A 12,516-nucleotide genomic window follows, 5' to 3' on the forward strand; every position below is an offset into this window, starting at 1 on the left:
GGCCCCGTGAGCCATGGCCGCTGAGCCTGCGCGTCCGGAGCCTGTGCTCTCCAACGGGAGAGGCCACAACAGTGAGAGAGGCCCGCATACCGCAAAAAAAAAAAAAAAAAAAAAAAAAAGTGGAGGCTGTAGGGGGTCATTTTTACTATAAATGCTATCATGCAGGCTAATCACATAAAGACGTTGGACCAGGAGATGGGTAGTGTTTGGGTTCAATATTGGAGTAATAGGAAATTTAAGGAGCCTACAATGTTTTGTAAATATGTTAATGCCACTAGTAATGGAAGTGATCCAGTTAGTGTATAGAATAGAAAGTAGAGTCCTGCATTAAGTCGTTCTGTTTGGTTACCTCAGCGGGTAATGATAATAGGGGTCAGGATTAGTGTGGCTTCAAATATAATGTAAAATAGGATTAGTTCTGTAGCAGTAAATGTTATGGTTAGAGGTGTTTGTAACATGATTAGTATTGTGAGGTAAAGTTTTTTTTCCGGATTAGTGGTTCTTTGAGTAGGTGGGATCGGCTAGCCATTAATATTAGGGGGAGGAGTCATACTGTTAGGATTAGTAGTGGTGTGGAAAGGGAGTCAGAGAAGAATGTTAATGAATAGTTGAGGCTATTGTTGTTGAACTGATTAAGAAGTAGGCTTGTGAAGCTAATTAGTAGGCTGTGGGTTGTGGAGTTGATTCAGATCATGTTTTTTGATAGCCAGGTCGGGGGTATTAGTATGATTGTGGGTATGATAAATTTTTAGCATTGGAGAAGGTTGAGGTTTTGTACATAAATCGGTCCCATATGTATTCGATACTATTACTAATAAGGCTAATCTGAGAGCTGCTTCGCAGGCTGCAAATACCAGTAGGATGATTGGTATTATGCTGGCTAAGGTGAAGTGCGAGTTTAAGATTGTTAGGGGGGCTTCCCTGGTGGTGCAGTGGTTAAGAATCTGCCTGCCAATGCAGGGGACACGGGTTCAAGCCCTGGTCCGGGAAGATCCCACGTGCCGTGGAGCGGCTAGGCCCATGAGCCACAACTACTGAGCCTGCGCGTCTGGAGCCTGTGCTCTGCAACGGGAGAGGCCGCAACAGTGAAAGGCCCGTGCACTGTGGTGAAGAGTGGCCCCCACTCGCCGCAGCTGGAGAAAGCCCTCGCACAGAAACGAAGACCCAACACAGCCAAAAATAAATAAATAAATAATTTTTTTTTTAAAAGATTGTTAGGGCTGCTAGGATAAACAGTGATAATATTATACCTTGTAAGCAAAGTAGTGAGGATATTAGATGGGATCGGTACATTAGTAAACCTATAAGGGATATGGTGAAGGTTATTATAATGTTTATATGTACTAGAGAGACTTGGTAGTTATGAGTTTAATCACAATCTAATGAGTCAAAATCACTTGTTTTATTTTAAACTAAATACCATGTTCAGCCCACTCCAAGCCCTTTTGAGTTCACTCGTAGGCCAGGCTGGTTGCTAGTACTGAAATTAGAAACAGGGTTATGATAAGAATTGTTTCTAGGTTGTTTGTTTGGGTTGCTCAGGGGAGGGGTAGTAGGAGGGCAATTTCTAGGTCGAAGAGAAGGAAGGTGATTGCTACTAGGAAGAATTTTATAGAAAAGGGTGGGTGGGCGGATCCTATAGGGTCAAATCCTCATTCGTAGGGGCTTGTTTTTTCTGCGTAGATGTTTAGTTGAGGAAGTCAGAAGGCAATAAGTACGAGTAGTGAGGCTAGTGTTGCGTTTGTTAATAGGGTGAGGATTAGGTTTATTGTTCTTTTTCAGGGTGTACTGAAACTAACTGATTGGAAGTCAGTTATACTAATTAATACTAAAAGGACTCTGAGCCTCATCAACAAATAGATACGTAAAGAAATAGTCATACAACGTCTACAAAATGTCAGTATCAAGCAGCAGCTTCGAAGCCGAAGTGGTGGTTGGATGTGAAGTGGAATTTTAGTTGGCGTAGGAAACAATAAGAAAGGTGGATTCCAATGTAATCCATGGAAGCTTGTGGCTATGAAGAAAGTTGACCCATAGACCCTGTCTGAGATTGTAAAAGGGGTTTTATATATATATATATATATATATATATATACATACCTCATCTTCTTTATCCATTCATCTGTCGATGGACATTTAGGTTGCTTCCATGTCTTGGCTATTGTAAATAGTGCTGCTATGAACATTGGGGTGCATGTATCTTTCCAAATTAGAGTTTTTTTTCCAATATATGCCTAGGAGTGGGATTGCTGGATCATACGGTAGCTCTATTTTTAGTTTTTTAAGGAACCTCCATACTGTTCTCCATAGTGGCTGTATCAGTTTACATTCCCACCAACAGTGTAGGAGGGTTCCCTTTTCTCCACACCCTCTCCAGCATTTATGATTTGTGGTCTTTTCGATGATGGCCATTATGACTAGTGTGAAGTGATGCCTCATTGTGGTTTTGATCTGCATTTCTCTAATGATTAGCAATGTTGAGCACTTCTTCATGTGCCTGTTGGCCACCTGTATGTCTTCTTTGGAGAGATGTCTACTTAGATCTCTGTAGGTGGGCACAGTTTTGATTCCAAGTCCAGAAGGGACTAAGGGAGTAAGCCCTGTGGATGTTGGCACTTCCTCACCAGCTCCATGGCCTCCCTCCCAAGAGGGGAAGTGTCTACCCAGAGAAGGGCCTTGAGTGGGCAGGCAGGCTGGGCCAGAATCCTGGCACTGCTACTTCCTTGCTTCCTGCATGACGTTTGGCTAATTATTTCTTTCTCCTGAAAATCAATTTTGTCTGCAAAATGAAGGTAATAAAACGTCCTTGTGTAGCATTGTCATGGGAATGAAAATGGAACATACTTTATGAGGATCCAAAGTGAAACACTTGAGAGCGTGAATGGGGCGTTATTAGTAATTCCACAGGAGCCTGCCTAGCGGCACTGTCCCTGACAAAGTGGCGCATGTGGTCTCCTTAATTAAAGGGCACATGCTAGGTGCTCAGTGAGTGGTAGGTAATTTCTATCGTTACATCTACTTAAGACAGGATTGCCAGATTAGCAAAGAAAGGTTGCGTCACAGGGCCCAGCAGTAAGGTGAGAATTACGGGGTTAGAGATAAAGTAAATGTAGCCAAGATTCAATTCATGAATCACTGGGATTATTGTACACAATTAGCATGAAACACAGGTTAGTCAAAGTAGGGAGGAAAAGAGGGTGGGTAATAAACCAGTCCCAGGAGAAGTTTGGGAAGGAGGCGTCTAACACAGGCAGTGGTCTCTGGTCCAGCAGCAGGTCTTGCGACAAGCGTGAATAGAAAGTCACCCTCTGCTCTGACAGGGCCTCCGGTGTCCCTGGATCAGCTCTCAGCAGTGTGGAGCTGGGTTCTCCAGCGAAGAGCCTTCAAGTCACTGGACTCAGTGGTCCCATGTTAAGGAGTCTGCCAGAAGCAAATGAGACTGCGCCCCAGGGGGTCTTGTCTCTATCAGTTGCTCCTCCTGTTCCAGTGAAGTTGTTCCGAGGACATTACCAAACAATTTCCTTATCTAAAGTAACATTTAATTTATCACACGAAGACACCACAGTCCTATACTGGATATTCTAAAAGAACTAATATGGAAGTTCGTGTTGGCCACTGAAATTCCATCTTAAATTACTTAACACAGCTTAAATCCTATGAGTTTCACACCAGATGAGTAGGAATCATGACATGAAAGAAATCACATCATAACACAGGGTCTGAAATATTGCCTGGAATGTACTTATAATAAAAAATTAGTTGTTGTTTATCTGCAATTCAAATTTAACTGGTTATACTGTACCTTATCTGGCAACTCTTGTTTAAGAGCCTCAGGTCACAGGGACTTAAGTTATAGAAGTAAAACTCTGTTACAGCCAATGCCATGAAGAGGGATTGCCTCTTAGAAATAAACTGTTGCAGTGGTTCTTTTCTCCCAGAAGTCACTGGGGTTATTTTGGAGCTGGCTTTAGGAGAAGGGGGAAGAGAAACCAAATGAGGGTGAGGGGAATGGTGGAAGGTGATGGAAGGTCCAGAGAAACTGGAGGGAAGATGACTTAAGATCTCCCGAGGAACAAATGGAGACAACCCTAGACCCTTTCAGGGCATGGAGCTTTAAGAGATTAAGGACAGAATGAGCCCTTTGGGGGAAAGATAAAGAGGAGTTTGGAAAGTTCAGAGTGAGGTGATGAGTTGTACTTCCAATGCCCTGAAGGCAGGAGGATTGTTACTGGTAACTGGTGTAAAGTTTTAGGTGTTGTCTATTTCAACCCTGACATTTTTGATATGTTATTTACCCAGAATGTGCAGAGGAGAAGATTAGCAGGGCTTTTTCTTCATTTGCTCTCTTTTTTACCTCAAAGGTGATTTGAGAGCTTTCTCTCTCCTGTTGGTGTGAGAAAAGAGGGTAAGAGAAGGAGGGAGATGAACCATGGTCACCTACACACTGAGTGCTGCGGCGCATGTGAAATCAGTGCTGGGGCTGTGCTGCGGGCAGGAGTGGGTCTGGGAAGAGGTGTCCACCCGCAAGGCCAGGGCTCCGCAGTGGTCCTGTCTGACTCAGAGGGACACCTGCTTGTTGGTGGCGGGGCTCCCCCTGGACTCTGCAGAGCCAGGACTAATGTGAGCACCGAGGCCGTCATTTTTGCAGAAGGGCCCTGGGAAGACTGGCCTCTTGGCTGGGGCATTGCCTCAGTGGGCCATCAGCCCCTTTGGCCCTTCACTGATGGGCTCCCCCTCTTTGGGAGGGGGTGGTATATTTAAGGCAATTTAAGGGGTGATGCGAGGGATGCAAGCTATAGGTTTCTTTCTCACTACTGCCCACAGACATTCAGTCTGGGTTAAGCCTCTGTACACACACAAACACACACCACACACACACACACACACAGAGGCATCCCCTTTTTCTGGGTGTGAGAGGAGCAACTGAGAGCCTTTCCCCTTTCTAATCTGAGTCCTGGAGTGGGAGGGAGAGAATTCCACCACCAGTCCCTTCCTGAGATGTTTACCTCGTGGTCAGGAGAGAAGTTTGCTCCCAGCGATTGGGGTCAATTCCTTCTCTCTTTCCCCTTCCTCCCCATAACCCAGAGGAGGCCGACCGCATGCTCCTCTACAATCCAGCCAACCAAACCACACGCTGGGACCAAGAAATTGGAGAGAAGTGGAGGGTGGCGCCGAAGGCAGTCATCTGGCTCCCACCTTCCGCCCGCCTTTCTCCTCTATCGGATTCAGAGTGTTTCATTTGACAATCCCCTCACTCGGTTTCAGCATCAGCTGGTTTCCATTTTAGCTCCTGTTCCCCAGGGACGTGACTTCTTGCTTATTCTCACACACAACAAGGCAAACGTGAGTGAGAGGATTCTCCAGTGAAAAGAAACTATGAAGCCAATTAGGAGAAACGTGGGCAGAAGATGGGTGTCAGGTGTGTGCCCTCTCCTCTGCCCTCCGCTTTCTCTCTCCAATGTTTGGATTCACATGTGCGGTCCAGAACTAGAGTTAAATGTATTCAACAGAAAAAAACCTTCTTTATTCTGAGATTATGCCCTTCCTAATTTTTGGTGTTAAAAGTTCTTTTTTTCCCATAAAATGAAGGTCATAATAAATGATGATTTAAAAACTGTTCATAGTTAGCAATATAAGATGTTAGCCGACTCATGTCAGTCCCTGAAATAAATTTCTTTAAAATATTTTACGCTTACACTTGAAATCCAGAAGTCTGGGAAGCACTGAGTTAGAGCCTTGGTGCCCCAGGTGGCTGGGCCAGAGCAAGCATTCACATTCAGGTACCCGACATGGCACACCTCTGCACTGCAGCATCCTTTCATGACAGGCAGGGAGGTGACGGAGCAGACTCTTTCTGACATCATGGATTCTAGGGTAGAATAAATCTAACCTTCCACTGGTGTCCTTATTATACCACAGAAATTGATGAGAAATTCAACATGCATTTTGGCAGCAACAAAACGCTACCTGCTCCGTTTTTGAGAGTTATGTGTACAAAGCCGCTGAAATACATTCTCCACCAGAATCTGCTTTTAATTAGCCCTGTTGCTTTCTAATTTTGTTAAATTGAACAAATATACATTTGAATCCTAACTGGACAAACATGAAATGAGGGGCTGTGGGAAAACTAGGAGTGGATCAGATGTGGCCACTGCCTTCCAAGAGGTTACAACCCAGTAGGGTGATAAGAAAATGACCAACTGTGGTAAAGGGGGGACAGTGGGGGAAAGGCATGAGATGACTCAGTCTCGGGGGGGTGGGGAAAAGGGGAACAGTTCAGAGGAGGCAGAGGTCACAGTTGACAGGGGACCAGCAAAAGCATTATGAGAAAGGTGACATCTAGATGGACCACACTATGTGAGCAATGTGGGAGCTGCAACTGTGTAATCACCCGAGGGTCCCTAGATTCCTGTACCCAGTAAGTGCTCAACAAATGTCTGAAGGATTAATTAAATAAGTATTACTGGTGGTATATGTGCTGGTTAAAATAGAGTTACCAAACACTGTTATTCTTGGGCTTAGAGCATTTGGGGAAAGCTCTTAGTTTAAGCAAGTTTTATGTGTATATACTAAGGGATGCTTTCTCACATTTCAATTCAGTGGCTGCAGTACTTACTGTTCAGCACAAGAGGGAGCTGCTGCCCAGCTTACGTAACTAAAATAGTAGTATTTCTCTAGGTTTGCCCATTTTTTCTCAAATTACAGTGTAATATATTGTGCCACTTAACTACCCTCCCCCCAAATAGCCCACCAACCTCAAATTTCCTATCACAATACAATAAAATTCTTATCGATGGTGCATTATTTTCTGAAAAGAATTTCTCCTGTTACATGATTAGTAGGAAAAAATATATTAAAAAATATTTCAAAATATATAAAAAAATGTTTTATAAACAAATACCTTAGACCAGGCAGACTGTTCTTCAGAGCCCTAAATAATCCAGGGTTTCCCAGTAACGGGAGCTTTGCTTATAAAAATGCTTTAGGACCTCATATGTGGGCAACAAATCTGAGATAACAGTCACTTCTACGTGCCCAAGGTTTCATGAGGATCAAAGTCTAGGAGAAATGTTAGTTGAGTCCAGACCTTTGAACTTAGGACGTGCAGTTTCTTTTGCAAAGAGCTACAAAGTGTAGATTATGAAGTAGCCAAAATTCAGGTGTGTCTTGAATAAGAACACCTGATATTTATAGTAATCAGAGTTTAGGGGGAAAATTAGCAAGTAATTGTGTATATGATTTCAAAGGATTTCTTGATTTACTAACAGATTCTTTACAGAATTTTTCCAATAGCAAGCTTCCTAGTACTGTACATTTAAAAAAACACTTGAATTCCCCAAATCAAATCTACATACTATTTTTCAGTGACATTGTTTCTGTCAAATGTGTACTGTTATCTAAAAACAGCCCCTATAGGGCTTCCCTGGTGGCGCAGTGGTTGAGAGTCCGCCTGCCGATGCAGGGGAACCGGGTTCGTGCCCCGTTCCGGGAGGATCCCACATGCCGCGGAGCGGCTGGGCCCGTGAGCCATGGCCGCTGGGCCTGCGCGTCCGGAGCCTGTGCTCCACAACGGAAGGGGCCACAACGGTGAGAGGCCCGCGTACCACAAAAAAAAAAAACCAGCCCCTACAAATGACAGTGTACAGAAAATCTAAATGTAGGAGGTAGCATTATTAAGGTAAACGGAGAGCAATGTGTTTTTAGCCACCCGCGAATGAAATAATAGAAAGAGTTTAAAGTGAAAGAACATTTGCCCAATTCATGACCAAATTCAACCTATGTAAAGAAATCTGAATTTCATCTTAAAGAAAGAAAACAATCCCTCTGGTCTTCCCAGAACTATTTCATTATTTATGATTCTTTTTGGAACTGTAAGTCCCAGATTTCTGCCGTCACCAATGGCCACACTCTCCCATGTCTGAATGCCCGTGTTTGTACATCACCTTCTACCTGTACTGTTGTTCCATGCTCTTCACTCTTGAAGGGCAAGGACCAGGGCTTCTTGATTTTTGTGTCACTTACAAAGCCTAGCCCAGGGCCAGTGGTGAGCTCTTCATTCACGTTTAGAAAAAAATCACAGCCAAGGGTGACTGATAAATAAATAAAGGAGGAAGAAAATGGGCTCTTAATGCTTAAGGGTTATGTGTTTGCTATTTCTTGTTGATTGGTTGTTAAATCTTAATGCTCCAGTCAAGAGGTAGCGGCGGTGGTAAGGAGCACGGACTCAGGCATCTTGGGTTCGAATTACAGCTCAGCTGCTTCTAGCTGTGTGTTCTTGAGTAAGATTCCTGTCCTTTCCATGTCTCAGTTTCTTATTCAGTAACATGGGATGATGCCGATGCTGATATGAAACTTCCCACATAGGGTTTATTCTCCATGAAATGTGCAGAACAGTGTCTGACATACAGTAAATACTATTAGTGATTATAAAATAGAATAATTATATTGACTGAAATGTAGTCAAAGTGTACGTTGTTCATTAAAAGCCAAATAAAGCTTTAAAAAATGTAATGGAGTGATGAAAATGTTCTGGAATTATATAGTGGTGATTGTTGCATAGCCTTGTATACTAAAAACCACTGAATTGTATACTTTCAAATAGTGAATTTTATGGTATGTGAATTATATCTCAATTACAAAAATGTAATGGAGAAAAATTCAATTCAACAAATATTTATGGACACATAATAGGTACTCAACCTTCTCCAGGGCTCGGTGGAGGATATAAAGCAGTTTAAGACATAATCTTTGCTCTGGAGGGTATTGTTTAAGGAGCACCTGGAGAGTGTCATCGGCACCGTCCCCGGCATCCTGGAGGACATCACTCTCCACGTTTCTTACACTGAGACTCAGAAGGGTTATGTAGCTTGCCCAAGGTCCCACAGGAAATATGGGGAGCAGGAACCCAGCTGCTTTCTTCAAGTAGGGACAGTCTTGTTGAGGACAGATGATTTACATCTATAGAGTAACTAGTGAAGCAGACATCACAGGAGGTCATCCCACATCAACATGTGGGATAAGGAAAATCAAAAAGAGCAGACAGTGGTAGGGAAGGTTTTCTGGAGGCAAAGGCCTTTAGAGGGGTCTTTATAAAAAGGGGAGATTTGTGCCTGTGAGTCACAGTGGGAGTAGGCATCCTAGACGTGTAAGAAGTGCTCCCTGACGCGCTTTTCCTAGAATTATGCATATTCTCAGGTTGAAAGCCTTATAGTGATCATGTTAACAAACATGGCATATGAGACATTCAGATGACACAGCTGAAGCCGTAGGCATTTGTTTGGACCAATGACACCAAGGTCGGATGTCAATGAGAGAACAGGAGGATCTAAACACAATTTAATTTGCTTGACTCACCACCCGTTTGCTTCTTTCGTCATTTATTCAGTACTTTTTTTTTTTTTTTGAGCGCCTACCTGACTAATACCTGAGAATATAAACAGAAATAAAATGCAATCTTTGCCTTTCGGGAAGATTCCAAGCTAGGAGTTGACATCAGACAGGTATACAAGAAAACAAAGTGATAAGTGATATATAGCAAAGGGCTATATAGAAAGGTGAATGGAAACACAGACTTAGAAGCACTACGTTCAGTTGATGTTCAAAAAATAAAGATTGTTGAAGAGGTTTATTTTTTCTGGCTAAAACGTATACTCTTGCAAAGTACCTTAACAGGGCCTTTCCCAGCTGATAGAAGGACAAGAAAGGCTTGGGGAAGAGGTACCCAGGGCTGGGAAGAGACAGGAGACCCCTCCTCACCCTGCTCATGTGGGCTCCCTGGCTGGTGGGTGGGCCACTTGCCCCAAAGTGTTTTTAAATGTAAAGTGGGACAATTTCTCTGCTCTATCTTTCCTAGTGACTGCCTGAGGGAAGATATGTTGGGGCCTGGTTGGAGGAGGGGGCCAGGCCCCTTAAGGATAGGATTCATCTCTTCCAAGAGGAAACCAGTTTCTCTATCTGGGCCTCACTTTCACCCAACCCTCACTCAGGGGCTATTTTCAAGGATAAGAAAGGAGCAGTTTGTGATTTTAGAAAACAATACTTTTTATTGTGGTAAAATACACATAGCATAAAATTAATCATTTTAACCATCTTTTAGTATACAATTCAGCAGCATAAGTATGTTCACAGGGTTGTCCAACCGTCACCACTCTCTATTTCCAGAACTTTTTCATCATCCCCAACTGAAATTCTGTACCCCATTAAACAATAACTTGCCCCCCCCCACAGCCCCTGGTAACTATATTCTACTTTCTGTCTCTATGAATTTGACTACTCTAGGTATCTCATTTAAGTGCCATCATATAATATTTGTCCTTTTGCATCTGGCTTATTTCACTTAGCATAATGTTTTCAAGGTTTATCTCTGTTGTAGCATGTGTCAGAATTTCATACCTTTTTAAGGCTGAATACTATTCCATTTGCATATGTGCATCACATTTCGTTTATCCATTCATCCACTGATGGACACTTGGCTTGTTTCCACCTTTTGACCATCGTGGATAACACTGCTCTGAACATTGGTGTACAAGTATCTGTTCGAGGTCCTGCCTTAAATTCCTTTGGGTTTATACCGTCAAGTAAAATTGCTGGATCATATTGGTAATTCTGTTTTGCTTTTTGGGGGACCACCAAACTGTTTACCATAGTGGCTGCACCATTTTACATTCTCAATACCAATGCTCAAGGGTTTCAATTTCTTCACATCCTTATCAATAGCAACTGCAGAAGAATGTGGAAAGGATCCTGAAGTTGAGTTGAAAGAAGTCAAGTACCGTTTCTGGCTTTTCCTTTTTACTCCCTTCCCTTCCCAGCTCTGCTTTCTAATAAAATATTTATAGGGGAAAAATTTTAGATTTACAGAAAATTCACAGAGATAGTAGTCTTAGTCTGTTTGGGCTGCTATAACAGAATACCATAGACTGGGTGAACAACAGAAATTTATTTCTCACAGTTCTGGAGGCTGGAAGTCCCAGATCAGGGTGCCAGCATGGTTGGGTTCTGGTGAGGATCCTTTTTTAGAGTTGCCGACTACAGACTTATCGCTGTGTCCTCGCCTGGTGAAAAAGGCCAGTTAGCTCTCTGCAGCCTCTTGAACAAGGGCCTCTTAATCTCATTCATGGGAGCTCCGCCCTCATGACTAAGTACCTCCCAAAGGCCTGACTCTCTGATACCATCATATTGGGTATTAGAATTTCAACATATGAATTTGGGGAAGACACAAGCAATTAGACCATCGTAACAGTAGAGAGAGTTCCCATATGTCCTTCTCCCAGCTTCCCTCACTATTGACATAGCTATGGTACATTTATCCAAACTAAGCAGTTAAGATTGGTACAATAGTATTAACTAAATTATAGACTTTATTCAGATTTCATCAGATTTCCACTAAGGTCCTTTACCTGTTCCAGAGTCCAATCCAGACATCACATGGCAGTAAGCATATCTGCTTTTTAACTTTTTTTAAAAAATAGAGGTATGAATGCCAGATAACAGCATGTTAATTTCAGGCTCACAACATAATGATTTGATATTTATTTACATTGTGAAACGATGACCACAATAAGTCTAGTTAACATCCATCGTACATAGTTACAAAAAATTTTTTCCTGTGATGAGAACTTGTAAGATGTACTCCCTTAGCACTTTCAAATATGCAGTACAGTATTATTAACTATAGTCACCATGCTGTACATTGCATCCCTGACTTATTTATTTTATAGCTGGAAGTTTGTAGCTTTTGTCTCCCTTCACCCATTTTGTCCCCCTCCCCTCCAGTCCTCACCTCTGGCAACCACCTGTTCTCTGAATCTATGAGCTTGGTTTTGGGTTTTTATTATAAATTATTATTATTATTTTTAAGATTCCATATATAAATGAAATCATTCAATATTTGTCTTTCTCTGTCTGACTGATTTCACTTAGCAGAATGCCCTCAAGGGCCATCCATGTTGTCTCAAATGGCAAGATTTCATTCTTTTTTATAGCTGAATAATATTCTTCTGTGTGTGTGTGTGTGTGTGTGTGATATTTTCTTTATTCATTCATCCATTGATGGATATGTAGGTTGTTTCCATATCTTGGCTATTGTAAATAATGCTGCAGTGAGTGTTGGGGTGCATATATCTTTTTGAGTTAGTGTTTTTGATTTATTTGGATAAATTCCAAAAGTGGAACTGCTGGATCATAGGTTAGTTCTATTTTTAATTTTTTGAGGATCCCCCATACTGTTTTCCATAGTGACTGTGTCAATTTACATTCCCACCAGCAGTGCATGAGGGGCCCCTTTTTTCCTCATTCTCTCTAGCACTTGTTATTTCTTGTCTTTTTTTTAAAAATTGAAGTATAGTTGATGTACAATATGGTGTTAGTTTCAAGTGTACAGCAAAGTGATTCAGTTTTATATATATGTGTGTGTGTGTGTATATATATATAAATATATATATATTTTAGATTATTTTCCATTATAGGTTATTACAAGATACTGAATATAGTTCCCTGTGCTATATAGTAAATCCT

The sequence above is a fragment of the Physeter macrocephalus genome, chromosome 2 (genome assembly GCF_002837175.3).
Source record: "Physeter macrocephalus isolate SW-GA chromosome 2, ASM283717v5, whole genome shotgun sequence".
Taxonomy (NCBI): Eukaryota; Metazoa; Chordata; class Mammalia; order Artiodactyla; family Physeteridae; genus Physeter; species Physeter macrocephalus.